The 27,124-nt window shown below is 43.1% G+C and overlaps 1 non-coding gene and 1 pseudogene across 1 annotated transcript; both read right to left on the reverse strand.

The window, feature by feature from the left end:
* Positions 1-3,555: 3,555 nt before the first annotated feature.
* LOC136479873 (TRIBOA-glucoside O-methyltransferase BX7-like) overlaps positions 3,556-27,124 on the reverse strand; it is a 30,224-nt pseudogene continuing 6,655 nt past the window's right edge.
* Positions 9,101-9,207, reverse strand: LOC136484527 (small nucleolar RNA R71). The gene has a single exon (XR_010766048.1). It is a non-coding gene; the product is annotated as a small nucleolar RNA R71 (small nucleolar RNA).

Raw genomic sequence — 27,124 nt, forward strand, 5'->3', positions numbered from 1 at the left:
TCAGCCCCCGAGTGAGGTCCGGCCCCTCACAATTTGTAGGGGTCGGATGTCACTAAAGATCGGGTTTTTGTAAAGACAAAAATTGATAAAAAGAAACATGCGTTTATTTAAGGGTAAAAACAACGTAGCTGCTCAATGTTCCAGGCGTTGGTGAAGACCTCGCCATTGATGGTTTTTAACTTTATGCGCCTGGGCAGAGTACTTCCGCGACGACGTACGGCCCCTCCTAGGGCGGGGAGAGCTTGTGGCGAGCCGGACCATGTACCTCATGCGGACCTCGAGGGGTGATACGAAGACTAGTCCCATGCCGGCGCCCCTTTTCATCAGTGATCCATCGAAGTACATCATCTAGTACTCTTGATCAACGACTACTGGTGGCATCTGGACCTCGGTCCACTCCGCGATGAAGTCAGCCAGCACCTGGGATTTGATCGCTGTTCGGGGGGCATAAGTAATGCCCTGATTCATCCGCTCGAGTGCCCACTTCGTAGTTCTTCCTGTGGCATCCTGGCTATGAACGACCTCGCCGAGGGGGAACGATGTCACAACTATCACAGGGTGTGACTCGAAGTAGTGGCGTAGCTTCCTCTTGGTGATGAGGACGGTGTAGAGGAGTTTCTAGATTTGGGAGTAACGTGTTTTGGAGTCGGATAGCACCGTCGTCGCCCCCCGGCGAGGTCGCCTCCTCCGAATGCCGCGGCCTTCTTTCCGACCCCTGAGCTGGCACGTCGACCTAGGCGGATGGCCCCTGGCGCGGCCACGCCGTCCTAGGGTTTGGCCACCCATCGGCGCGTATGCCATGCCACCGCCACTGTGCTCAGTTCTTCGTCGTGCCCTTCACCGGCAACAAGCACCCAGGTATGCCGGCCCCTTTATTTCCCTTCCTGCTGCACGAAACCGAGCACCTAGGATCTGGTTCATCTTTCCTTGATCTGGTTCATCTTCCCTAGATCTGGTTCATCTTTGCAGTGCCTAATTGTTATATTCGCTCTGTCAAATGTAGGCTGAAATAGAGAAGGTTTAGAAAAGAAGGGAAGAAAGAGCAATTGAAAAGGCACAGCATGAAGAGGAAATGGTTTGTATTTGATGATCATAAATCTCTTTTACAATAATTTTGTTAGTTTATGTCTATCATTTATTACATTTAGACAGTTTTTGCATTTGGAATTAAATACATGTACTTGCCATTTTGAAGGCATTGCTAGCTAGAGAAAGAGCATGTGCCGAGTTTCAAGACTGGGAGAAGAAAGATGAAGAGGTTAATATCTTAAAACCTGACAAACACTATTCAATTTGTGTTGGAGTTAATATGGAATTGTTATTTATCTAGCATTTCTCATTTGGAGTGCAGTTTCATTTTGACCAAAGCAAGGTCAGGTCTGAGAACAGGTTGCGGGAGGGGTGTACAAAGCCTATTGATGTTCTCCTTAAGAATCTTAATTTCTCAGATGAATTTGACATTGAGTTAAATGAGCCCTATCTGGTGTTCAAGGTGAGCATCTTTTGTTCATCCTTGTAATTCAACTAAAAAAAGAGCTGTCCCAGCAGCACTTACCTGTGTAATTTTCTATATGGTTTTTAAAGCCAGCTATTGTATAATATTCTGACACCATCATACAGTGCATTCAAAAGATATGCATTTTATAACTTAGCACTTCCTGAAATATATGTGTATTTTGTAAAATATCAGGGATTAACAGTGAAAGCAATGGAAGAGCTACGTGATGACATTAAGATGCATCTTGATCTGGACAAGGAAAGCCAAACAAATGTTAAGTACTGGGAGGTACATGTCATTTTCTTTAACCTTTTTCCTGAATAACTTGTTGGCATTAAGATGCATGACAATATTACCTTCTTCCTGGATAACTGTGAGCAAGATGTATAAAATGTATAGGCTTATTACAGTAATCCTTTATAATCTAGAGCTACGCTATTGCATTGAACTTCTGAATTTTGATTTTGCAGTTTATACTTACAAAAAATGCTTATTTGCATCGTAGGCTTGCCTGAGGGAGATCCATGCTTCTATCCTAAGGAAGCATTTACATCGACTGGAGCATCCTGGTGCTGTTGAACATGATGTGGAATCTGAGAAAGAAGATGATAATAAACTAGAGGATGAGATACATGAGGATGAAGGTTTACCTTCTTTTCTGATTACTCAATCAACTATGTTTCCAAGATAATGAAGTGATTTATGATGTATGTTCTATTTGTAGATGATAAGTGATATTCGCCTGAGCCTATACCTCAGCACACAGAAAACCAATTTGAAGAGGAAGATGGATCCTTCTCTCCACAGCTAATGCATGGCAATGAAGATGAAGATGCAATTGATCATGAAGAGGACAAAGCTGAGATGGTAGAGTCCTGTGTTTCTATTTCTAATAGTATTAACAGAAACATGATTGGAACTGTACTATTTATTTGCTGCAGTGCAGTTAACTGAGTAGTTTAATTGTCAAGTACAGATTGTTAGTAACTGGACTCCATATTATGAGTTGATTAGAAAATTAGAATGATGTTGGCAACTCATACTTAATGCTTTTAATCATCTCTAGGACCAAAAACGTGAAGCTGTAGTTTTGGAGCATCAAAGGAAAGTTCAGGAAGCCATGAAAGCAAAGGCAAGAGTACCTGATGAGATGGAGATGAAGGCCATAAAAACGATGGGAGCTATGGAGGAAGGAGATGCAGTATTTGGTGCCGGTGCTGAAGTGAACCTTGATTCACAGGTTTAGATGATTTTCCTTTGATCCCATTGCGTTTTTACAATGGTAACATGACAATAGTTGTATATCTATATTGTGTTCTATCCATGTTGATGTATGTATACATATGATTGTTAGTTGCTTTAGTTGATCCAGTTTTGTATGTGTGTGTGTTGTTCTGTTGCAGATTGCTAGGCATCGACCAACAAAAGCAATCTATAATGAACTAGTTGCTTCCTCCCCTTTGGGCGCTCTTCGAAGTGACATCACTGCAGGTACACTGAGGTGACAATGAATTAGTGCAGAATTCAACGGGCATCTGTTTCCAATTACTCTATTAATATGTTGCCGCCTAACTGTGGGACATTTGCATCTTCCCAAAGCTACCATGCTCAATGTAGGAGTTTCCATATCATTTTCTGTCCAAAGTTTCACCTTATATCTCTCTCTATCCTTTATTTTCCTTTACTCACTAAAGTTGTTTGTGATGGCGATCATGCATCTGTTATACAGTATACGACTTTCTTCAATGTAGTGTCACTATTCGGTGCCATATCATTTGAATTTTTTTGGCGAAAAATGCACTGTAGGGGCGGCTAATAACACCAGCCGCCTCTACAAATCGATTTGTACGGGCGGTCTGCGAACTGCCCCTACAAATGCATGATTTGTAGAGACGGTATGGTAGGGGCGGTTGGCCTAACCGACTCTACAAATGCTCATTAGCCGCCCCTAGAAATGATATTTGACATAGTGCTCGCTAAGCACGACGTGCATGATAAGGCGGGTATGGGCGTCCATGGAGTCATAGAAGCTGGCTCTACCACGCGCCTTGTATGCACTACCACGCGACTTTGCCGTGCACCATCTCATAGAGAGGCATGGCAGGTGTGTGGTGGTGCTTCATCCAGTCGCTCATGCTGAACATGGGGGATACAAGACCCTGCTGGATGACCGGGTAAATGGTAGGCAATAGGGTGAAATACGAGGCATCATCACCACCGGTGAGGAGTAGGTAGGATGTCGAGGTGAGCTGATACGAGACAACGGCATCATCATCGCCAGGGTTGTTGTCAGGATCATGGCTGATCATGAAGATGCGCATGGCTGCTAGCATGCGCATGAGTCAGCGAAGATAGGGGAGACTGAAAGGTCTTTGTTTGGTTTTAGTAATTGAGTGACAATTTTAGGTGGACTAATATGTATTTGAGTGAGATACACAGGTGATTAGTCCATAAGTACATCATATGTGAGCAACCTATGCCATGGAGGTGAAATGGCTTGGATATGTTGCAAGGCTTACACATGTAATAAAGCAGCTCATTGCATATGAGACATGACATGAAGTCATGTGACTAAGGTGGAGAAGATCAAGACAAGACTTGGCTTGATGGACCGGTTGCAAGCATGAAGGGCAAGTTAGAGGCTTTGGAGCAATGGACCGCGTGGCGGTGAAGCTTGAGCAAGACTTGGCGCTGATGGACAAAGGCAACGGTGAAAAGCAAGTGAGGTTAAGATCGATGAACCAACAAGGTCACGTGATGATATGAAGTGGATCATATCATCTAATTGGTTGGTGCATGTGTTGCATCAACAATGGAGGAGATAGAATGGAATGCGCAAGACAAATGTATTTTTGTAGGGCATTTCATTTCATCGGTCATAGGTGTGTAGAGAAGTTTATGACCGGCTTTAGGATTGATGGCCGTACCATCAAGAGGGGCAAAATTGTTTGCATATCGGTCATCTAGTGCCAATCGAGTGATCTAACTTTGCATACGTATTAGGATTGAGTGGCATGGTGAATTAAGTGACTAATCCTTTAGGAAATGTTTGTGAAATGCTAACACACATGCACAAGTTGGTAAACACTTGGTGGAGTTGGCACATTTATAAAGGTGAAGTCAAAAGGTGAGGCAAAACTAGGTTCTGAGTGCTGCCCTGGGAGTACTGCCACCCCCTGTCTAGTGCATTGCCACCCCTATGGCGGTGATCGGCTAGTGGACGCTGAGAGAAAGGAGTTGGCTGGTGCCCCAGGGGGGCACTGTCATTACTTGTCCGGTGGCACCGCCACCCCTAGGGCGGTGCCCACCTAGCCTCAGTCCTGAGTAGTGGTGTGTGGGGTGGTCACCGCCGTGTCTGGTGTACACCGCCGTGGGGAGGGCGGTGGCACCGCCAGTGGTTGTTCGGTGCACCGCCGTGGCACCACCACTTTTCTCCCGAGAGCAGCTAAAGTGGGGTTGGTCACCGCCTAAGCACAACCGTGCCTAGGGTGGTGCAACGCCCTATTTTTCCAGAGACCAGGGTCTTCACGGGGTTGGCTTGGGTGGTCACCACCACCCCTAGGGCGGTGCCACCGCCACCCTATCTGGTAACCAACAGCTAGTTTCTAGCCATTGGAATTTGACCATTGGGAGTGCACCGCCATGTCCGGTGCCCTCACAGAAAAATGCTCCAAGGCTCCAATGACTCTATTTGGCTATGGGGCTATAAATAGAGGTGGAACTTGGCCTTGGGTTGGTTGCTGAGCACCCTTAAGCCTTGGTGTCTTGTGTAGGTGTGCTTGGGAGCCCTCTAACTCACATACGCTTGATAGTGATCTTCCGATTGAGTGTGAGTGTGATTCTAGTGGTATTGCATTGTGAGAGTGATCGAGTGGCACTAGGTGATCGAGTTGCAAGCCGGTGGTGCTTGTTACTCTTGGAGGTTGTCACCTCCTAGATGGCTTGGTGGTGGTCTCCGTCGAAGCGCGCAAGGAAGATGTGTGGTGCTCTGGAGAAGTGATTGTGAGGGGTGCTGTGCTCGTCCCGTGGGAGCCGCGAAGAGAAACTCTAGTAGAGCGAGATGCGAAGGGTGACAAGTGGTCCGCCCGTGTCAAGTGTTAGTGCTTGTGGTAAGCACTCCATGTGGGAGAGTGTGACTTGCGGGTCACCACTAGCAAGAGGACCGGTGACAACCTTGGAGCTTGTCTCAACGGGGACTAGCTTGGTGGCAACCAAGTGAACCTCAGGATAAAAATCACCGTGTCATCCTTGTCTTCCAATTGGTTTGCATCATCCTTGCACAAGCTTGTAATTACATTTATATACATTGTGCTTATGTAGTTGCTCTTGTAATTAGTTAGCTTGTGTAGCTTGCTAGTTTCCTTCCTGCCTATGTGGCATAGAAGTAGCTCCCTTATGTAGCTAGTTTTCTTTTGTAGTAAATTAGTTGCTTTGCTTAGTTTGTGTAGCTAAGTAAGTTGAGCTCTCTAATTTGGCCTTAGTTGCCTTGTTATTGAGCATTGCTAGTGAGCTTAGGAGCTTTGTGCTTTTGCTACTAGCATGTGTAGGAGCTCTCTGGTGCTTGAAGTACTAGTGGCATAGGTTTGTGTGACCTTGCTCCTAGAATTGGTTAGGAGACTCTAGCTAGCCTAGCACCTTAGTTACTTGTTTAGGATGTTTTTAAGGTGCTTGATAACTTAGATAGAGGGGTGTAGTCTTGGCTAGTCCGATTATTTTAATTCCACATTTGTTTCGGTTAGCCGGTGCGATCAATTTTAGAAAGGACTATTCACCCCCTCTAGTCTACCATCTTGACCCTATACGTGGTATTAGAGCTTGGTCTCTCATTTGTGGTCTTCACCGACCTGAGAGGATGGCGACTTATGGGCTAGAAGTTGATTGTCCACATATTTTTGATGGCACACACTTTGCACGGTGGAAAAATTGGATGATATGCAATTTTAAGTTTATTTGCCCTCAAATGTGGTGGATGGTGGATTTAGGCTTTTCTCATGTGTTGGATGAAGAGAATCTAACTCAAGCACAAGAGAAATGCTTAGATCTCGACATCCAAGCTACTAACATCATATATAGATCTTTGGATGATTGCATATTTGGTGAGATCATAAACTTGAAGACCGTCCATGAGATTTGGAGTTATCTCAACAAGAAGTATGAGATGGTCTCCAATGATGATGATGATGATGATGAGGCTATGGAGGAGTTGTATGAGGATGTTGAGCATAACCACAACTTGGTGATTGTGGAAGATTGCTCCACCTCATGGTCAAGTGATGATGATGATGATCATACCACAAGATCACTTCACAAGGATGATGATGATGCCACAAGTGATGCCAATGATGATGCTACTCTATGCACACTTGATGGTTGTTGGCGGTCTCTATCGATCAAATCCGACCACCAAATAAGTCAAAAAAGAGGAGAAATTAGCAATCCTAATTAAATATGCATTTACAATTAATCAAGTTCCACATGTATTTGGAGAACATTATCTTGCAGGTCATAAACACAAATATATGGAATAATTCACCGAAAGGCACTTTCTGACGCTGATTTGTGCAAAGGAACAAGGGAAACACCCATCAAATCAATTCAAATTGGGCAAAACCCCATGGGGAAGTAATCCTGGTCCAGCCCATGGCTTGCCAGGTGAAGGCAGTGGCGAGAGGCCACGATCAAGGGGCGGCCAACCCCTAGGGGCGCCCGATGCCTTACCGACGCTGTTGAGGCCCTCCTTACTATGGCAGTGGCATGGAGCCATGCTAAGACGGTGGGAGCTAGTCCTCATGCCAATTATAGCTCGTAGCACCACCTATGCACCTGTATAAGTAGAGGGGTACCCCCCTCTCTAAAGACACACCACATTGAGCAACACCTCACTCTCTCTCTCTTTAATTTTACCTTTTAGTTGTATTAGAGCAAGGCAAAGCCACCTTGGAGGGCTTGGCTCCTAGGAAGAAGAGAGTCTTGGTATGAATATCAATATGGGTTCTTCCAAAGTCATGTCTTCACTTTATTATAGTCATACTTATAAACTAGTGTATAGTTATTGTGTTATGATCTTGATATATGAACTAGTGCAGAGTTTATGTGTCATGAGAGTAGCACACTTAACTTTATGCTTAAATAATCATATAACTTATATAATCGGAATTAGAGCTAAGTTGAGGTAGCAATTCATCGTGCCATCAGGTGTGCCCAAGTTCTTTACCTATCAATCCGTAGGGTTGGGGACTCGAGGGGATTTGGCTAGTTTTTGTATACGCAAGTGTGGTGCATGGGTATGGAGAGATAGGTGAATTCATTGTCCTTCTCTCCGGTTGAGGGATAGGTGGCAGGTGGTGACAGTCCTGTCTGTCCTTCATAATCCCCAATGTTTGTTTAGGGTGTAGGAGTCTAAATTGTCACATGAGGCTGTTGGCAGACCAGCACTCGGGGGTCTCCCAACCTGCTTCACACTTAGCCCTAAAACTAATTATGTAATTTGTATAATTATGAACTAATCTTTGTATGACTACACTAGATCAATGCCTACTCGACTTATGATTATTCTTTTATCCTTTCTTTTCTATTTTATCCTTTGAGGAATGCCAAGTGTGTGTCCACTATCTTGGAATTACTATTCTTGCCCCTGTTATAAGCATTGATGTACTTACAAGCATTATTATTCAAGTTCATATCCATACTAGACTCTTAATCAAATGCCTTTCTTTGGGAAAATATAAATAACGATACCATGAATACTTCCAGGTGAAATGCTCCAAAGATAGATCTGTGCGCTTGCGGATAAATATCTAAAATTGTTATGAAACTATCAAGGCTATTTCATAGTAGCATGGCTACACATTAGTTACGTTGCTAAGAAGTACCAACAAGGTATTTCTGGCACAATTGCTAAGGATGGATTCAAACCTCGTACTTAGTAGTGACGTTAAGAAATACCAACAAGCATTTCTGGTGCCGTTGCCGAGGAAGGCATATTGATTAAAGAATCTATTAGGACACGTTCATGATAATATGCATGTAAGGTAGCCATTGTTTATGCAGGGTAACTTTGCTTGTTTTCTCCTATTATGGATGAAAATAGGATAGTGTATGATCGGTTATAAACTATCAGAAAACTACATCAAAAATTCAGAGGCAATCCTAAGGAAGAAACGGTTTCGTACCGTTTCTTCTTCTGCTACTCCTCCGACAGTCAAACCAGTCACCCCCGCACCATCCGCTACTCCAATCATGGCCAAGACCCTCCGTGATTACTCCACCCCCACTGTTGTGAATGTGCCCATTGGGCCCGCTGTCAACGTTGGGGATGGGAACTTTGAGCTCTGCACTGGCCTCATCATGATGGTACAGGCAAACCAATTCCATGGTTTGCCAAGCGAGGATGCGAACATGCATCTCCAACACTTCCTCAAGTCATGCAACATGATCGTCATCAAGGATGTCGCACCTGAGAGCATCAGGTTTTGCTTGTTTCGGTTCTCCCTCTTAGGGAAGGTAAAGCAGTGGTTTTACAACGAAAAGGAAGCTGTCAAGACGTGGGACAAATGTTCCGTGACATTCCTCACCAAGTTCTTCCCCATGGGCAAAACCAATGCCCTGAGGGGATGAATTTTGAACTTCCAACAAAGCTCCATGGAGACCATTCCTGAGGCATGGGAAAGGCTATAGGACTACATCCAAGCATGCCCGCACCATGGGATTGAAAACTGGTTAGTGCTCCAAAAATTTTATGATGGATTAATACCCATGTCTAGGGGCCACCTCGACGCTGCTGCTGGAAGCGCTTTCCTTTCCCTGATGATTGATGGAGCCACGGCTCTGATCAATAAAATGGTGTTGATTCAAAGCTAGGGGAGGAAAGGAAAACACAAAAAGGAATACATACCATGAAGGAGATGGACATACTTTCCACAAAATAGATTTATTGATGAAAAGACTAGATGAACGGGCCCAAGATAAAGAAGCCATGATGGGCACAGTCCAAGCCATGGACTCACACATGATGTGTGAGGTATGTGGAAATATGGGCCATTTGAGGAATGATTGCCCCGAAACCTACGAAGAAGCTGCCTTCATCAACAACGGGTTTCGCCAACCAGGTAATAATGGGTGGAACAACCAATCTTGTCCGCAAGGTAATTCGAACTTCAACTCCAATTATAATTCGAATCAACCTTCCTTCAAAGACATGGTTTTAGGCCAAGTTAAAATTAATGAAAATATTACTAAAAAGTTGATGTATAATGATAAAATGTTAGAGAACATCAACTCTCAAATTGAAAGTTTATCCTCTGCAGTGAAAAATCAATTAAGTTTTAACAAAATGATTGAAACTCAAATTTTGCAAATAGTTGCCGCCATTCCTGTCGATCATTCGGGGAAAACCTCGGGGCAACCCGAGAAGTCCCTCAAAAATGTTCATGCAACTACAGATCAATGAAGGAGGAAAAGTCTTGCCCAACAGACTATAAACATCGAGCCCTTATCAAAGGTAAATCGGTAGTTATCTTAAATTTTTAAAATTTGAAATAAATTTATGCTTTAAAATTCAAAATTTAAAATTTTGCCTCATAATCAACTTTTTTTTAAAATAATAATAATTATTATTATAATAAATGTTTTGAATCTCTAGTTCACCTTTCAATGCCTTCACTTCCGTGGGATGAATCTTGGTTATCCATCCATGCTCTACACAAGTATGTTTTGGTCTGGGTATGATTTGTGATCAATCATACTTCATAGGCTTTTTAAATTAAGCATGGTGCTTAGGTTAATTAGCCTACGTTGATTAAACAAAACTCGAAGTCCAGTTTGATCAATGAATCAAAACTACTGAGTGTAGAGTTTGGTTGGGTATTTAGACTAACCCCTATAGGGAAATGATCAAATCCATGAGGGTAAGTCATGAATGGAGATAAGGTCAAAACCTTTTGGTGAACCCAAAATAATATAGTATGAATAATACATAACTATAATAAAAAATCCTCGAGTGTTTGCCTCTGCAATATAATAAAAGCAGCGAAAGGACCGTAGGTGACAAACTAGCTTGGGGGAGGACCCCCGCATAGGTAGGTAGTATCTTTTATTTTCTGCATTTTAAATTTTGGCATTATGAATTCCGCTATGACTTTATTCTATGAGAAACTTGACATCCAGAGTTTTCATCTTAAAAATGCTAAAATCAAAAGTTCATCAATGATTATGAATTCCTACCACAGCCATATGACATGATCCAAATGCAAACCTTAGTCATATGCTACTTACATTCACATTGAGTTTTGTCAAATTGTTGTGACCCTTATAGAGATTCTAGTCATGCACCCATGATCAAGACTCACATACACCCACAAATAAAATGCTAACTCTTACACCAAGAGTTACACATAAACTTGTTTTCCGTCCACCTAAAATAAAAACTCCATTCATTTGTCATGAGTCTTTCTCTCCAAAGTTTTCATATGCCAAAAAGAGTATGGGGCTATACTGAAAAAAAGAGAGAGATATATGAAGCTCTCAAAATAACAAAAGAAAAGAAGAAAAAGAATGGAGCACATGAAGGTTCCAAAGTATTGAAAAAAGAGAGATAGCCCATACTTCTAAGGCAATTATTCAAAAGAGAGAAAGCCATGATCAAAGGAGTATAAAAAATATATTAGGAATCACTTTTATATTCCACACACTTGCACATCTTGATCAAAGTGTATGACTTGCATCTCCTTAGATCTGGTTTTTGGCTTAGCAATATATGTGATGTAAGTTTGCCTCTCATTCATACCTACCTAAAACTCCACTCAAAGCTTTTTAGAGAGAGGATGAAAAGAAGCAAAAGAAATGCCTTGGTAAGGATCATACTATGGTAGAACCACCTAATCTAATGCCTCTTAGGAGTACTTGTCTTCTATTAGACACTAAGTACCTAAGAGAGGACACTAAACTACGCAGTTCCGTTGAGAACACCCCAAGGGAGAACTCAAAAATCCACATTTTTCCATCAGGATCATAAATGAGAGAATAAAGCTTACAACATTCTTAAGTCATTTCTTACATCACTTTATTATAGTACCAGAATATTATCTCAATTGATTATAACAGTGGAATATAACAATGTTATCAGAGTTACAGAGGAAGCATGATTAATTTAATGATATGGTGGAGCATTAACACAGTGGACATTTTTATACAAGAGATGCTAGCAAATTTTACATCTTTTCTTATAAAAATCTTTAGTGAGGGTTATAAATAAACACTATGGTCATAGCATGAAAGGAATCCTCTTTGAGCCCACTAGAAGGTTTCCACACACAAGAGTCAGCTCTAAGTATCCTCCGATCACCTGCAATAGGGGAAATAAAACCCTGAGTACTCGATTGTACTTAGCAAGACTTACCCGATAGGAGGAAAATCAAAGACTCTAAGGATATGCAAGGCTATATGGCTTATGGGTTATTGTATCTGTAGGAAGCATTATTAAACATCCGTCCCTATAGTCAATTTTATTAGCAATCATCATTAGTTCGTTAACTAACCATTCTATGTAAGCACCTATGCTACTTTCACGCAGGTGGTGAGCAATCAGAACCATTTTATCACCTTTGAAGTTCCAGTTCTTACTACGGTGCTAGACCATATCCAAGTCGTACCGTCTCACAGAAACGGTGATTCGCGAACCAATGTATCCTAGTTGGGTACCCTAAAACATACGCCCCGTTTGTACCCTAGGCACAAACAAGACCAACCCATTCCACTCCTATCTTGGGTCCAGGTCCCCGTCCAAACTTGGACTCCAAGACCCCACACTTGAGACCCAGTCTTAGTTTGGTGCTTAGACCTTCACCTTTCCCCACCTCCAATCAGTCAGTCTAGAAAGAGCCGGAACCCACGACAAGAGCTTAACGAGCCTTCCCGCTCCCATAAGCAAGTATGTGCTTATGATAATAAGTCTGTGACCTGACTACCATACACAGCAACGGATGATCCTCAGTTGACACAGGCGGAACAAGTACAATCTGAGCCTCGCTCGAATGCCTAACCAAGTCTAGATCCAAGGTACCATTCTACCCGGTCTCCAATTATCATTCATATCTATTCCATGTGATAGTAATGTAATAACAACAATAATATCTTTCCTATCTCTCGTGAGTGATAGGTAATCACTCAACTTCTACCAAATCCTATAGCATAGCAATCTACACGATCCTGACATACTAGTAGGACTCATATGATAATGATATATATATATGCAAGTGGTTTCATTTAACTCCTTAAAACTTAAGGCATAAGCATAAAATAAAGTGTAGAATAATATGGGTTATGCACCGGGGCTTGCCTGGGTAAGATATAACCAAAAGTTAGCATTCCATCATGGTGACATGATCATCAAGGCACCAACTTTTCTGCTACTTCGGTTGACTCCATGATCCATCGCTGTTCCTATTACGATATATGTGGACACAACGTAGAGACGTAATTAATCAACGGTAACTGCAACTCTTAAAAATATGATTATGCTCTGCAAGCTAATGAGCTAGCTTAAATGACTAACATACTAGTCTATGTATCCACGTCGTCAAGTAAGGCTTCGCCTTCAAAAAATATTCTAGTTTTAAAATCCCAAGGTGTTTCGGCATTTTATTGATTAAACATATATTTTCCAACTAGGGCTCATTTAGCTATCTTAGCAAACTAATTATTATAGAGCTACAAAAATTACAGTGAGCACCTAATAATGTGAGAAATATACTGTGAAAGTTTTAGAGCCAACACTATCACCAATTTATCACAAAAATTCCTACAAGTTTATATCTTACAATATTAAGCATCTTAAATTAATTAGATAACTCCTAAAAATATTATAAAAATATATGAACAAAATATACTAGCAGATAGATCATGATTTTAGAAACTGAATAAAATTAGTTTCATAATTTTGGTTAAGTACACAATTTTATATTGAATTTACAAGTTTACCTTAGAAATTAAATTAGAAAATGCATTAGAAAAAGGAAAGGGCCAACAGCAACTCGTTCTGACCTGACAGCCCAGTGTGGCGCTGCTGTGCATGCGTCGCAGTGGCCCAGCATGGCCCAAGGATGGGGGCGCCCACGTGTGTTGGCTGTTTTGCAGAAAGGCCCCTGAGCTTTCAGAGATTAATATGACTACTATGCGCACTATTCCTACCATCAGTAACTTTGCAACCAAACCCTCGAATATTTTCGCCTTTACCATGGGAAGATCCCTGGATACCCCGTGCGCACCGGCACGGTGACCTACGGCATAAGGCAGCTACGCCGGGCAACCTAGGCTTGCTTCGACTAGAGTAAGGAGTCGACCACCATCTACAACTAAACACGCAAGGATGGATGACAGTTAGTGACTCGGAGGTGCACTATCGTGAATTGCAGCGGCGAGCGGCTATCCGCGGTGGTGGCGTGTCTGTTTCGATGAACCTATGTATGCTCAGCAGAGTAGAAAGTGGCGGATAAGCATCAGTGGCTCACCGTGGTGTACGCCCTATTGACAGTTGAAGCAAGGGAGCACTGCGATGGTCTAGCCACGTGCGAGTCACTAGGGCGGCGGTGCCTAGGGAGGGACACCCATGCGTCACCATGACTCCAGCAAGCGCCCTAGCAAAATGGTGTGAGCACCAGATAGAGGGAGTCAAGGCAAGCTCAATGTTACGAGCAATCGAACTGCTACCACTCCTACAAGCCTTACCTCCTAACCTACCGATTTGGCAGCGCCCATGACCGGCGATGAGCAAAAGGCCAAATTGTTGGTCGGTAGGGCATGACCAAGCTTGAGGGGAAGGAGACAGCTAGCCTACTTCCTAAGCTACCCACTAGAGCGAGGAATTGAACAGCGAAGCCACTGACGCTAGGAGGAAAGGAGGAGCGGTGACTCCGCGCTCAGCACGGTTGTGGGGAGGTCACACGAGTGAGCTCAAGCGGATTAAAACAAGGCAACCCTGATTGATGGCAGCAGTATGAGCATACATGCACGGATGATGAGACCAAGAGATTTGGCATGATGCTTTTGAATTGGAGCAGCCCCACTCAAGCAGGGACCTCCCATGGCAGGTAGTGAGTTAGGGCGAGCAGAGAGGCATCACCGTCACCCTATGACTGGGGTCAGTTGACCTAGACACAGTGGTGGTGGCACGGCTTGTCGTAGTTGAATCACAGGGCAGGGTGACTGCCATGTATGCACAACAACAATGGCCATGGCCTCCACCTAACCCCACACGCGGCTCAGCAGTCAAGATGGTGCATGCTCGTGGTGACAGCGGACGCACGTGATTGCCGCTGCGCGGCTGCTCTCGGCTACACCAGCATAGCGTAGTGGTAGCACATCGGCATAGCGCAATAGTGTGGTGCAGCGCTCATGAGCACATGAACCAAGGCACAGCTCAGTCGGCCTGACAAGAGGTGGTCGCGACCCGCTTGGCCCAACGTATAGCACGGGTGCCGACAAGACAGCCGCCGGCAAGGTCACACGCGATGCACTTGTGCAACAGTGCGTGCACCCCCACACGACGCCGCACTCCCGAGCACGGTGACCGCGCACATTGGACCAGCCAGCCCGAGGTGAGGTCATGCATGAATTTTAAAGCGAATCAAAGACGGCTGGTTGCCTCGATTGAAACTCAACCAATTTCACTGACCCAGAGACAACACTGCCAGCCATCTAGCGAAGTAATCATCATGACCATAGAGCAACCATAGAGGGAGATAAAAGGATGCCAACATGGGCTCATCACTGGAGTGCCGGTTCACGAACAAAGCGCCAACAATGCGGTTACGGCGCGTTCTAAGGAGGTTTGGGCAATTTTTACGAGAGCAACGTGACATCCCACACAACTTCGATCTACACCATGCTCATGTACTCACTTTGATGCAATCAATAATACCAAAACATGCTGCTAGTGTTTAAACATTTTAACTAGAATTTAAATGTCAAAATAGCATTGTCTTACTACTTTTCTATACTTAGAAAAGTTAAGGATTTCAGTTGGGGCTAAGTAACCATTAACTCTTTTGTCGTAATTTTTAATAGGTCTAAACCTTGTTAACTTCAACCAACAAATACTTCATGCAGTAGTCCATACCTTATACTAACCCATAGGAGCAAAATATTTAAGCACAATTTAACTATTTTGCTCAATATAAATCACCAAAAATGGTATTTTAACAATAGTTCATGTGTTTGCCGACTTAACAAAAAGAGCTTATCTTAATGTCAAATTTGATTTTTTTAGCTCCCAAGAGCACTAGTTAACACTATTTATTTTGGTTTTTCTCAACCACAAAAGTGAGTCACATAGGATTCGATTATCATTTCACGTGCGTTATAAATTTTAAAAACTCCAAAACTTGTTTGGCTAATCCCTCTCGAACCTAAATCTCAGTGCTAAGCAAGCTCATAACACTGGGGGTGTTACAATCTTCCCCCTTAAAAGAATCTCGTCCTGAGATTCGAAACAAGAATCAGAAAGGAGAAAATGTGATTACACTTCATAGATCTGAAAGTACACGGAAGGTTACATGATGTCGAATACTAAACCACACAGGGATTTAGAGATACATGGTTAAGAGCAACCTAGTACAACCAAGGCTTAATTGAGAAGTCGAGATAGACGAGAATAATGGAGAAACAACAAGAAAATCATTATCCAAAACATGGCGTATGTCTAACAGATCTAGAAACAAGCGACTAAGAACTCAAACATTATGAACCCTAAGACCAAACTAACTAGAGATGGACTTGAACTCCTTTGACAAAAAATTCCAGATCACTTCTTTTTCTCAGATTACACAATCACCTCTGACTGGCGACCATTGTTCCACGAACGGTGACTGGATCTCGTAGCTCTGCTTCGGATTCAAGGGGATGAGGACAAAGGAGAGAGCAAGGGCATCTTATAGTGGCAAACAAAGGTGGGGGCACCATGCACTAGGAGTGGAGGCAGTGTGGATGAGAGACACTGATGGTTTACGAGGTGAGGAAGAGGTCGGCCATGGTGCGCTCCCTACGTGAGCTTGAGTGGAGGGAGGAAAAAGGAGAGGAGAGGGGTTCGCTTGACGAGGGAGGCGTACGGGCGGCCGTGTCCCTGTAGCACCCAGTTTTAAGAACAAAACCAGATACACACCATATGTGAGCCCAGGATGTCAAATCTCACATGTAGCTACAAATAAGGGTAATATCAATAGACAATGCTCAATATATAACGTACTTAGTATAAAGAATATAACCTTAGATAGCAAACAACGGAAAGACAACTCTGATCTTTAGGTGAAGACTCCAATTTCACATGGATAACTGACTAGTTGATCACAAGCCTAATTCCTCCAAACTCTAACAATCTGGTACCCATCCGGGATTTTTATCCAAATATGTGAAAAGTAAAGCAAGCGTAAGTACATGTCGTACTCAACAAATATAACAAGGGGTTCATGAGGATCAAAAGGCTGACACTGGTTTAACTACGATTAGCTTTTAATGAGTCATCTTTTAGCAATTGGGTGGCAACATGTTTAATCACAAGCCCACATAAGCACATGATCAGGTAAACATGAATAATGAATAGCATAAATGGTAATCATTAGTGAGCATCTTTATCATCAGTATCATCAGTGTTCATCATCATTAACCATTAATGATCATCTATTCCGTAAATGTTCCAAGGCCGCTCGTGACTGTGAGCACGACTGATATACCAGTTTTACACTCAGCAGAGGTTGTACACTTTCATTGTGAGTCGTGATTTACCCTTTCGCCCGAGGTAGCTAATCTCTTGACCCACTTCCAAGGAAGGTCGACAGGGTTCACTATGAAGCCTTTCAAAGGTTCATCTAACAAGTTAGGGCCATTAGATTCACTCGGCAAACAGATATAGGAACCCCCCTATTGAATGGCACAATTCCATCACGGCTATACACATAAGAGTAGAGGCTGTCCTATACCCGATTTGGCAAGCCATTCTTATGCCAATAAAGGTAACCACTAACAACCTAGAAAAGGTCCTCATACTGAGCTAAAGCCAGAGCCATGTAGCCCTCATAGTTGTATTGTAAGTCCCGGATGATCGCTTATAGATAAGTCCTTCGGGAGAGGAATCTAGGGCACCATAAAAATAGCCCAATGCTCTAGCCTCCTTGTTCCATGTTGCTAAAACGCATCTTTTAGTGTTTATTGCATATTCCATTAGTCAAGTTCCAAGATCATGTCTTTAGTTGAGCACTAGCATCAAACTACCCAATGCAATACCCCATAGGTATCAAGGCACAAGGTACAAAGTACTAGGAAATCCTTAGTGGTAATCAAGGTAAACACATGCAATATGAATTAAGTGATTAAAGGTGAATAGGTAACAAGGATGGTCCCATGCTATACTTGCCTTAAACTTATATCCTTCTTCGAGTCCAAAACTTCAAAGATCTGCTTCTTGATTCACCACGTATAACTCACCGACTAGACATCATCATAAAGCACCGCACAAGCATCCCTGCAATCATATACGAAGCAAACAATAGATCTAAATTAGAATAGTACACCAAGCATAAAATCAAGATAAAAAGTTTGTAAAACGAATCTATGTCTTGCTACGAACACACAAACGCGAAAAAGCACACTAATCGGAGCTGTAATGAAAAAGATACAACTACTGAAAGATTTGCTTTATAAAAGTGAACCAAGAACTTTACAAATTTTATCTATATAAAAAGATATATAAGTTATTTTAGAGAAATACTTGGGTTGTGTTAAGTCAAAATTCAAATTTGCATTTAGAAGACAAAAGTAGAATTAATCATATTTTATTTATAAAATCTAGTTGCATAACTATTATTCAAGTTAGGAGTTAAACCAAGAAATTCCAAAATTAGTGACATGATAAACATCGTTACTAATGCATAGTTTATGTTGTTATGAATCCAACGCAACTTGAATGGGCTAAAATGGAGTTAAAACATAGAAGATATGAAATAAACAAGATTTCCTTTAATAGAATAATAAATTAAATTTAATCATGAATTTTAAAAGTTAAAAATATATCTAACAGTAGTATGAACATGTAGATTATAAAATTATGAACCTAACGCAAGTTGAACGGATCAAATCGGAGTTAAAACAGGGAAGTTATGGCTAAAACAAAATTAGTGGCAAATCGGTAAATAAGTGAAAACGTATTTTGGATCTAAACCAAAATAAAGAACGCTTTCAAAAGAAGAAAACGAAATCAGGAAAGATGTTTTGGACTATAGGTTTAGTCTCAAATATTTATAAGGGCTCTTTTGCAAATCTAGCAACGAAGGGGTATCCTTCATCTAGGGCTGTCGGATTAGATTTGAACGGCCGGGCTAGAAGTGGAGGGGAGAGAGAGCATGGTCACTGGAATAGGGCCGGCGGCGAGGCATCCACAGCAGCACCATGGAAAAGCTAACCAGAGCTCTTGGTTCTTGGCATACCGAGCATGGTTTGACTCATCGGTGACATGGGGAGAGAGAGGAGGGGGTGGGGAACTCACCGGACCCAAGAGAAACGAGCGGGGACCAACGGAGGGTAGCGCAGCGCTCGGTGAAATGGCGATGGCTCTCAAGCTCGCGGTGGCGCTGATGTAGGGCAAGGGCAGCTGTGGCTTCTTTCCAAAACGAGATGAGGAGAGCGGCGTAGGATCAGGCGACTATATAAGGGGCATGGAAGCTTGGTCGACACGGCATCCGCGGCATAGCGGAGCCGAACACGGCGGCGTCGGCGCGGTGGTGTCTAAGCCGGTCACGAGACGAAGGAGGAAGGAGACACCTAACGGGTGGACCTGACGCATCAGTGGGGAAGAGAAAAGACGCGCACGTGGCGTGACTTGGGCCGGGCGGATTGGGCCGTGTGGGAGGAGCGGCGGTGACGCTGGGCCGGTGCGCGGCAGTCAGCCCAAGAGGAAACGGCGCGCGGGGAAAGGAAAGGAGTGGCAACACTAGGATGAGCCACGGCTACTTGGCTACGAGGAGGGAGGGGAGCAGTTGGGCCAGCTCGGGAGAGTCCTGAGGAGAAGGGAAGAGGCCGGGCCTTTTGGCCAAAAGAGAGAGAGAGAGCATTTTCCTTTTTAATTTCTTTTCAAATCCAATTCAAATATGAACCAAATCAAATTTGAACACGGTTTAAAATACATTTTTCAGTTCAAATAAAAAGAACAATTTTGGGTAATTTCCCAAAAATAAATTTTACAACTTAAAAAAATACTTTTATTTTCAAATTCTCTTTTTCTTTCTTTTCTTTTTCTTGAAAACCATTTTAATTTCATTTGCAAAAGCAATTTTAACCATTTTAAATTTTCAATCAAAACCACTCAATCAAATACATCAAATGCAAGGGCATGTATGCCCAAACATGTTGCTAAACCTTATGATGAATTTTAATTAAATAAAATTTTTTATTTTCCTATATTTTATGAGCACAAAATTCAGAAATAAATCATTTTATAATTATTTTCAAAAGAGCCAAATTTTAGGGTGTTATTGTCCCCAAAAGCGAAAAATAGGAGGGGGGTCTAGTACTGGGACGTGGGCGAGGATCGAGAGCCGATAGGATGCTGGGAAAAATGGAAACGCACATCGCACGAGTACGGTGGATGCGGTATAATGCCGTGGTTACACGAGAACGGGGTACTAGTGGACCCTGACACTGACGACATCTGCAAGGCATGCTGTAATATTGATCGGCGTGCATAGCATGGTCGAGCTAAACACAAGGCTTGGGACATGACATCCACTTAGGCTTTTCCAATCACTCACTACTACCCAAGGGCTAACTTTTCCTTGTTGTTCTTCTTTTCCTTCCCTTCCGAGTTCACAATATGCTCCAACCTTTTGTATGAACTGAGATCATGACATACATGCTTCCTCCAAAACCACCTTCTCTTATTTACTTTGAGGGAACACTATTTCATCAATCCATTGTTGATTTCCCATTCGAACACCTGAATATTTCTAAGAAGAATATTTTGTATCAAGAGCGGTATGGCGGTGTAACTTGGTAAAGGTGCTTAGTCAACAACCTCGATACCAGCGTGTGTGGAGCAGCGTCACCATGTGGCAGGTGTTCCATAGGGGCCCTCGGCTTTGTCATGGCACCATAAGCTATTAACCAGGCAACTATTACCAACTTACACGCAATGAAGGCAGTGGGGTCATAGACCACAAAATCAGAGGACTATTATAAGGAAAGATTCAGACAATAAGGGTCCTTTCGCAACAAGGGACAAGGAATTCAAATCCCACAACGGATTTGATTTAAAGAGATTCAAGTGTTCTGCTAGGACATCCATAATTAGTTGATACAGTGTCCTACGTTATCCAATCATGGCTGGTCTACTCGCACCTAAATAGTAACTTCTCTTGTAACCCACTTAATGTCGCCCTTGAAAACCCTATGCACGTCTAACGAGACCTAAGAGTAGATGGATGCAATAAACACAACAAAATAAATAAAATGCACATTCCAAACGTCCTTATGCCGGTACAACATACATGCACTCACTCTCCCATTGTCGACACATCGTTCACCTTCCTTACGACCAGACGATCTCAACAACTACGAATGAAATACAACGAAAAGATTACAATACTAGAGGGCAGAGATGAAAAACACCACTAACTATGGGTACATCTTCCTAAGGCAACTAATCTACTTTGTCGGACCACACATCTTCATTCCCATGCTTGGTGGATTCTTTTACCGCCCTGGCTATGGATCTGCCTCCTCTCTAGGTAGTGGCTGAGTGAGGGGAAGCAAGGGCTCTACTTTTGATACCTCCGAGGGTGGAGGTGCTAGCGATACTGCAACACTGATTCTCCTTCTTTTTTGGTGGGTGGACATGGATTCCCTCCAAGATCAAGGGATCCTTCCTTTCAGCGGCCAGCGTCCTACGCTTGGCCTTGGTGACAAGGTAGGCCTCTCCCAGCTGATGGGCATGCTGATCTTCGGCCTCCTTTAGGGCTTCTGACATGATAGTCTCACGACTCTCTACGATCGCCACACTGGCATGCGCTTTGGCAAGCTGCACCTAGAGCATCCTGGAGAAGATCTCGGCTTCCTCGGCTCGCCGAAGGCATTTCCTCAGCTCTGAGGCTTGCCATCATACTGCTTGTCCAGAGCAAGCAGGTATGTGGTAAATGCACCATGGTTGGACTATCTTCTTGCGCATCCTGCCCTTGCAAGGCCTCCATGCGAGCCCTCCATACCCATTGATTCTTTTCCAAAGGTGGAAAGAACCTCCTGGGGGTACGAGCAATGGGCTCTTCATAGATTTGGAGCCATTGTTGAGGATGGATTCAAACCCCGTACTTAGTAGTGACATTAAGAAATACCAGCAATGGTGATGATGATGGATCATGCTCGGGCTATAAGAGTGATGTGTCTACAAGCTCATTCGCTACATCACATTGCTCCATGTCATAAGGTGACACTAAGGTATCTAATGCAAATGTGATTGATCTTGATTCATATGAGGAGCTTCTAGGTAGATTTGGTAGCATGATCAAAGCTTTAGAAAAAGAGATGGCTAAAACTGAGAAATTGAAAAATAAAAACACTTTTCTAAAGAAAACATGTGAACAACAAAAGCATCTACTTTATGTTACTATTTGTTCATATGAGGAGCTAAAATTGGCTCCTGAGGAACTTAGTGTTACTCATGATAGCTTGGTACAAGACCATGTTTTTCTTACTAAAGATCTTTCAAATGAAAAATCTAAAACTAGTGAGAGCTCATCACATGGGTCAATTGATCAATCATATGTTGTTGCTAACTCTTGTGATGTAGGCAAGAAGCATGTATCCACCTCTTGTGATGATTTATTAGCTATGCCATGTTCTTCACATATAGATGCTTGTTCTACTTCTATGTCTTGTGAGACTAACCTTTTGAAGGAGAACAATGAGCTCAATGAACAAGTGAAGAATTTGAGTAACAAGTTAGAGAGGTGCTACAACTCTAAATTCACCTTTGAGTATATGTTGAAGACTCAAAGAAACTTTGGTGACATGAGTGACATTGGCTTCAACAAGAGCAAGATCAAAGGCAAGAGATGGGGAAAGAAAAAATATGAAAGAGAGATGAAGAAGCAAGAACAAGAGAAGCTTTCTCATTTCATGTGCTTCAAGTGCCATGAAGTGGGATATCTTGCAAATGGTTGCCCCAATGATGAAAACCTCAAGTTGAAGAAGGAAGAAGAGAGGCTAAAGCATGACAAGTGCTTCAAGTTCCGCACATGGGGTTATCTCACCTCTATGTGCCCAACCAAGCAATTGGTGAAGCAACAAGTAAAGCCTCAACCAAAGCCACAAGTTGAGCAAGAAGAGAAGCCCCAAGAGCAAATCAAGATCAACCATGAAGATGGTGGTGATTTGATGAAGAAGAAGAAAACTAGAAGGGGTGGAGAAGCAAGAGAAAGAGCAATACGTCTAATGATGAATCAAGATGCAAAGAAAGTGAGCAAGAACAAAGAAGAGAAGATGAAGGAAGTTGCTCACATCAAGTGCCACAGTTGTGACATATTGGGCCACCTAGTTTTGGATTGTCCAAACAAGCTTGAGAAGAAGGCTCAAGCAAGCAAGGAGAAGCACCACATGAGCAAGGAAGAGGAGGCTCAATCAAAGAGAAAGTGTTACTCATATCGGGAAAGGAGACACATGGCACATTCATGTCCCCTAGGTAATACTCCTAAGCCTATTTTAATTGATGATGATTCTATGCTTAGAAAGGATGGAAATGGTACCTCATTAGTTGTAATTGCAAAACATCCCACTATCCATACTACGGCAATGCCTAAGTATGTTGCTCCTAACTTGAGAGGACCCAAACTAGTTTGGGTACCATCAAAAAGTGGATGATTGTTTATAGGTACCATCGGCATTGGAGGCTTGATTCAATTGAATTCGTATTGTTCATCATATGATTGAGTCAAGTTGTGAAGCTTAGTGCATATCCAAACCCAATGCCAAGTCAAACAAGTGAAGTCCAAGTGCTACAATATACAAGTGCTATAATTCAAGTTGTGGTGATTTATTGGATTATTGGATGGCTTGCAAATATGAGAGTTGAAGCTTGCTAGTTGGATGATCATAAGCTAACCAAGGTATATCTCTAGTTGATCTAATTCATTTGGGTGCATATGAGTTGATTGAATTGGATATATATGCATATGTTGCTTTCTATGAGATGTTCGGATGGATTAAATGATTAGTAATCAAATTTGAGTTAGTTTGAATGGATAAGTTCATGATATGACTTTTAGTAAGTAGATTGAATGGATATATGTCTTGTGAAAGTATTCAAACAAGTTAGCTTCAAGTTTGATTCACTTTTGATGAAGTTTAGCTCAAGTATTGAAACATGTCCTATATTGAAAATCTGAGCTAGTTAAGATCAAGTCTGAGTTTGAATAACCAAATCTATTTGTATTGGCTTGAAATTTGTTATGTATACTCTAGACTTATGGTATAAGTTTTTGTAGAAATTTCATGATAATTGGATAAGAATTGCTTCGGTTTTCGAGTGAATCTTTTCAGCTATAGTGCATCAGTTTTCAGCATGTAGAAGTGTGGGAAGATGTGAAATCTGGTAGCAATCAAGAAGTTAAATGAAGCCCAACTTTTTACAGCTGCTAGATACCTTAGTGAAGCACATCTCCACCAAATTTCATAGTATTTGGGTCTGTACATTGAGGGATATGGATTATTTATTGAAGGGTACAGAATCTGCTAGAAAAATAACAGTTATTGGATTCATCAAGAGTCACTTTGATTGAAAGGTCCTCAAGTTGGAAATATGTTTATAAGTGATTTAGGCACCTATGTTTGGTTTTGAAATGAGCTAGAAGCATGACAAGCAATGAGTACAAGGCCATTTAATTGTGAAATGTATTTGGCACATATTTGGTACTCAAGTTTAAGATCATGATAAAACTCAAGATGAAGATAGAGTTTAAGTTCTAGTGATTATTGGAGACCATTCGCTAGAAAGAAAAGGACTTAAACAAGTAGAAAGAAAATGACTTAAAGAAGAATTTAATGTTACTTATCAAGTTAAGTCCATCACTTAGATCAATAAATCAAATCATTTCAAGTGAGTATCAAGGATGGTTCTTTGGAGAGAGATCACTTCTCCCTAGTGTAGGGGCTTGTTGTAACACCTCTGGTGTTATGAGCTCACTTAGCACCTAGGTTAGACCTAAGAGGAATCACCTAATAAATTTTTAGGTTTTTAAAACACACATGGAATGACGAGCGAGTCTTATGTGGTTCACTTTGTTGGACTAAACTAAATATCTGAGTTAATTCACTTAGTGCGTAAAAGTATTTAAAAATGTCCGATAATGATTTTAGCAAGTAAATGGCGAATGACTTGTTCTGTTGGATTGAGCATGAAAACAATTTTTTTAAACAAAATTTGTTGAAAGTAAAATTTACTAAATAATAAAACCTTAGAGTTTAGTTACGCTTGTTAGTGCATCAAGTTGTTTAGAAAATGAATTTTTGGAAGCTAAAATAATATAAAATATAAATAGGAAAAATCATATCATCAGCAGGATATGAACATCGTGAATATGTTGGTATGCTTGTTCGAGTGCCAATGTGATGTTGTTAGTTTTAAAATAATAACGAAAGTGTCGCTGACCACTCAACTCACCTACCTCACCGGTACGACGCGCACGTTATGAGATAGGACCGAACTTGCTGGCCTTGTCGGCTGCTTGCTTCCCCTCCCTCTACTGGTCTTGCCACGTTTGCCTGGCGATCATATCGTGCATTCACATGCCTTGTCTCAGCCTGGTTGGCACATGTCCTGCTCTGTCCTTGCGTCTGCTGTCCAAATGGTCTTGGTCATCTAGTGGAGAAGAGATTTCGTTAATGCAGCGGAGCCCACGCTTTTAATAGGTCCATTGCATAGGGGCATCAGAAAGGGAGCACGTGGTTCTGCCCCTGCCCATGCCGTGTCCTCTCGCTTCCCTGTGCACGCGTAGGCGCGCCGCTGCTGGCCAAGCTACACCGTCTCGCCCTGTCCCCCCACCCACGTCATGCCTATGAAGTTGGTGGCGAGCCGCGCACGACTCCTCGCTCTCCCTCATGTGCTTGCTCTTCCTTGCCTCCATCTGCTCCCCTCTCTCTGCCGAGCAGTCACAGTGGTCACGCACCGCCGTGCCGCACCTCACGCCCGCCGGTGCCGGCCCTCCCCTACGCGAGCGCACGCAAGCCCCCTCGGCCTACTATGGACCGCTATCTCTCTTGTGTGCCAAGCCATGTTGCCATGCACCACAGCCTCCTCCTCGATGGCCGTAGCTCTGCACCACCGATGCCGCTCCCTGCTGCTCCCAGCGACCTCCTATGCGCACCTACGGCCGCTTCCATCGCCGGCCGCCGCACGCAAAGGCACACCCGAGCCCCACTGCACCATCCTCTCGAGCGCCTTCCCCACAGCTGCCGTCGAGCAGAGTACCCGTCCACCATAGCCACCCTTGTGCTCTCCCTTTCTTCTCCAAATTGGCCACGCTCAACTCATCCCCCTCCAATTGCTCACGCCCATGACTGAGCTATGTCCTTAGCTAACCTTCGGATGAAGCCTCGACGATATACGTCCACTGGTGTAGCCATGTGTGGCCTCGCCATCGTCGTGGTTGCAATTGGCACTAAAGCTTGGCTCCTCCATGGGCATGCTCTCCTCGTCCATCTCCTCCTTGTTTTTACCTCGTCTCGGAGCTACCTTGTTACCTTGCCACTTCTGCTGCAACAGGTTCTCTAATGGAGCTTCATATCACTGGGAACGTTGGCGCTAGTCCGGTTCGCCGCCACCACCACGCCGGCACACGTGGGTAGCTCTCCTCGCATCGTATCCGACCGAATCAACACCTCTAGCAGTACCTAGGTGAGACCCTATTGCTTCCCCACCCCTCAGATCACTCTATATCATGTTCGTCTCGTTGGAGCGTGTGCGCCACTACCGGTAAACCCCACCAACACGGACAGTCGTGCCCTGCCCACCGTCGGGTGCACTGGCCCCCCGGGTCACTCTCCACGGCCACATTATCGCCGTGAGGGGGCCCGCGCGCCTCGTCACCCACCCTGCGTCGTCGACGAGCCCTCCCGGCTGGAACCAGTGTCGATCGGCCATGACTTGCTGCATTAGTCTGCTCTAGATTCTCAGAGACATGCAAAAACAAGAATTGAGACAAGTATAGGGTGCTAGGTGAAGAATAGATGACTCATTTGAATAGTGAGCTAGATTATACGTTTATTAGTTAAAAACCTAGGGTCCTTTTTGCAAAATGGACGGTGCACCCTGGGCTTTCCCACCTAGGCCGGCCTGCATTGCCGCCTAGGCTGCACGCTGTGCGCCTGTGGGCCGAGCCGACTCATCGGTCGTGGGCCGTGCTGGAGCCATGCTCGCTGTGGGCCATTTGGGCCGCGGTGTTCTTTTCTGTTTCCAAGGAATTAGTGAAGATTTCCTAATATAAATTCTGAGCTGATTTTGTTATTTAAATATAAAATCATTTAGGAGTCCAAAAAATTGTGGAACAAATTTCATGGAGTTCCTAAAATCGTGATCTATCTATTAGCGTAATTGGTTCA

Source organism: Miscanthus floridulus, chromosome 9, assembly GCF_019320115.1.
Source record: "Miscanthus floridulus cultivar M001 chromosome 9, ASM1932011v1, whole genome shotgun sequence".
NCBI classification, from domain to species: Eukaryota; Viridiplantae; Streptophyta; class Magnoliopsida; order Poales; family Poaceae; genus Miscanthus; species Miscanthus floridulus.